We start from the raw sequence: 3,023 nt of genomic DNA on the forward strand, positions 1-3,023 counted from the left end.
AAATAAAGAAACCCTGCTAGGCAACAGTGTATTTGGGCTCTGCAGACAGTCAGTGTGGGCCAAGCATCTGCTATCCTCCCCCTTAATCCTATCACATTAATGAGGTGTAGGAATGAGCCTGCCTCCCATCTGTGTATGGGCTGGGTGGGGACAGAGGGCTTTGAAAACAATCTTGACCTAAATCAGGGTGCAGTGGCTTTAAAACCCTTCCATTTCCTTTTTAATGAGCTAAATCCATTCCCCACAGAACTGGCCCTTGGTAAGCCTCCATTCTTTTAGTGTAAGCTCCTCCCTGACTTCTTAGCAGATGCCAATTCACCCAAGCTGGAGGTTGTCCCTGCCTGAGATAAGTGCAAAGACCCTCCTAGCAGCTCACACTTCTGGGAGAACAGGAGTACTTGTGGCACCTTAGAGACTAACAAATTTATTTGAGCATAAGCTTTCGTGAGCTACAGCTCACTTCATCGGATGCCATATCTGCAAAAAGAAAAGGAGTACTTGTGGCACCTTAGAGACTAACCAATTTATTTGAGCATAAGCTTGAGCTGTAGCTCACGAAAGCTCATGCTCAAATAAATTGGTTAGTCTCTAAGGTGCCACAAGTCCTCCTTTTCTTTTTGCGAATACAGACTAACATGGCTCCTACTCTGACTTCTGGGAGAGTTAATGCTCTCAGCTCACCCCTACTGATAACATGCATGGCAGAGTGGGTTCAGCCCTGTAGAGGGGGTAGGGCAGGGGGAGCACTTTGCCTGGCTAAATCCATTCAGAGGGCTTGATCAAAAGCCCATCAATCCTTCCATTGCTTTCAGTGGGTACTGGATCAGGTCCTTGGGCTGTTGGATCTTTTAGATAAATAGTAGTGGCTTCCAGCAAAATATTTTTTTGTAATAATCTACTTCAGCCATGGGGCACTGACCAGAGCCCTTAATCAGCCAAATGCCTTTGGGGTGAGGGTGGGGATAATACACCTTGCCAGGTGTGCTACAAGGGACTAACTGTGGCCTTCACCCAGCTGCTGTCCCCTAAACAAAGATTTGGAAGCTAGTGTGGCTCTCAGCTGCTCCTTCCCCAAGGAGTCGGACTTGTGCATTCAGCACTAAATTCAGGTCTAGGCTAATCAGGGGCACTTATATTTAAATAACAGAGCTTGGCCCAGACAGCAAGCTCCCTCTGCTCCACCTATATAAAAACAACTTAGGCAGAATATGTTAAGAGGGGAAAACAAGTAGAAGTTATTTGACTTGGCGCTAATACACGTCATCTGCACCTCTTGTTAAACTGTAAAAGCTATATTCATTTCTCTCTGCAATCAAAATGCGAGCTTTGGTCCAGAGATGCCGGAGAAAGACTCTTCCCCTAGCTGGGGGGCGGGGGGAGGAATGCCATAAATCCATCCTGGAGCTGATTTATGTAGCATTCATGAAGAATTTATTATTCAAAGAATTTTATTCAATTAAACTTGAAAAGCCTCTGGATTCTTAAAGGTTCAACAGTGATAACTGAGACAGAGCTCTCATAAAACTCAATGGCCTGCCCAAAGCCGGCATTGAGAAAATGCCTGATGTGACATTGCAGCTGAACGCACGGGCTCGGGCAGGAGCGTTTGTCATCAGGATGTGTTGCAGGCTAAGGTTTAGAAAATTACGCTGTGAAAAATGTGCATTAACAATAGCTATGAAATAGCAGTTAAAGAAAAAGTTGAATGACGCAGCACTACATTAGTTGATGGGTATTCTTCATCTTAACCCTGCTCTGATTAAAAAGTTAGCACAAACGCAAGACAGGGTTTTTTATAGATCGTTTAAGATTGTTTCCAATTAAATACTGAACTGTAAAAGTGGCCTGACATAAGGACAAATCCCCTCCCACAGAGCTGGAGCAATTATAACTCTTCAATTCCTTGAGCTATTCGTATAGCACAATCCTCCTACAGAGATTAGGTGTTTTCTTTACAGATCTAGATTTTTGAATTCTTTTGTTTGTTAACTTGGTATCAACCTTGGATGTTTGCGCCTTTCAAGAAATGCTCTTCCAAATCATATCCATGCAGTAGAAGGATTGTAATTGCATGTATAAACCTTAATGGACAGTTTCATAAAACATGTTTATCAAGGGGTTTACCCATTAATTAGCTGTACTGTGCTGTTCTCCTAGTCTTCAAGGCGTCAGCCCAGCTGGAAAAGCTTTCTGACAGCTATTCTGAGAACCTTGCATTTCAGTTAGCCGACTTCTTTAGTTCACCTGAAGATGCTTCAGGCTTTTCTATCAGGGGCTTAGGTGATTCCTTTTCTCATTTCATTTTTAAACATTTCACCAAACTCAGGTAAAGGGGAAATTATGCTACAGTTTTTGAGTGTTTCCAGGTAAAGGAATGGTCAGTTAAAAATGCCACAGCAGACTAGGATATGTCTTTCAGATGAGAGGTAAAATAAATGTATATTTAAATACCCTGAGCAGGCTCCTTGTCCAAGGAACGACTGCCTTCATGTGTAAGCACTGTGCATTCTTTAGTTCACCCTGCCAAAGCTTTTAGGCCTCTGTCCTGAAAATACTTAGTATGTGCTTAACTTTACTAGTGTGAACAGCCCCACTGGAATCAGTGGGGCTGCTCATGGTTGTAAGTTAAATATGTGCACATATGTTTGTGGGAATGGGGCCTTAGTTGGGAATAAGCTGTCTGTTTTTGGATGTCATCCTGCCATCTTCAGTAAGTTAAGACTCAGACTGACTACAAAGCTAGTCTTGCCTACATTTGAACTGCAGGACTTGGCCCTTAGTTCTGTTTAATCCCTTTTCCTTGCCCAAAGCCATTCATGGCTGTGGAGGTACTGGAGTTGTCAGAAGCAAGGGATTCATCACAGATGCATGAGGGCAGGCAAAGAGTGCCAGACAGTTCTTAGCACTTTCCTGTAAATCTACAAAGTGCTTCCTCCAGCTCCAGCCAGAACTGATGGATTGAAGGCAACTTAAAAGGGAAAAGTAGGCAGGGGTTGGTAGTAAAGTGAGACAGTTTAAAGCCC

Source organism: Caretta caretta, chromosome 15 (assembly GCF_965140235.1).
Source record: "Caretta caretta isolate rCarCar2 chromosome 15, rCarCar1.hap1, whole genome shotgun sequence".
NCBI lineage: Eukaryota > Metazoa > Chordata > Testudines > Cheloniidae > Caretta > Caretta caretta.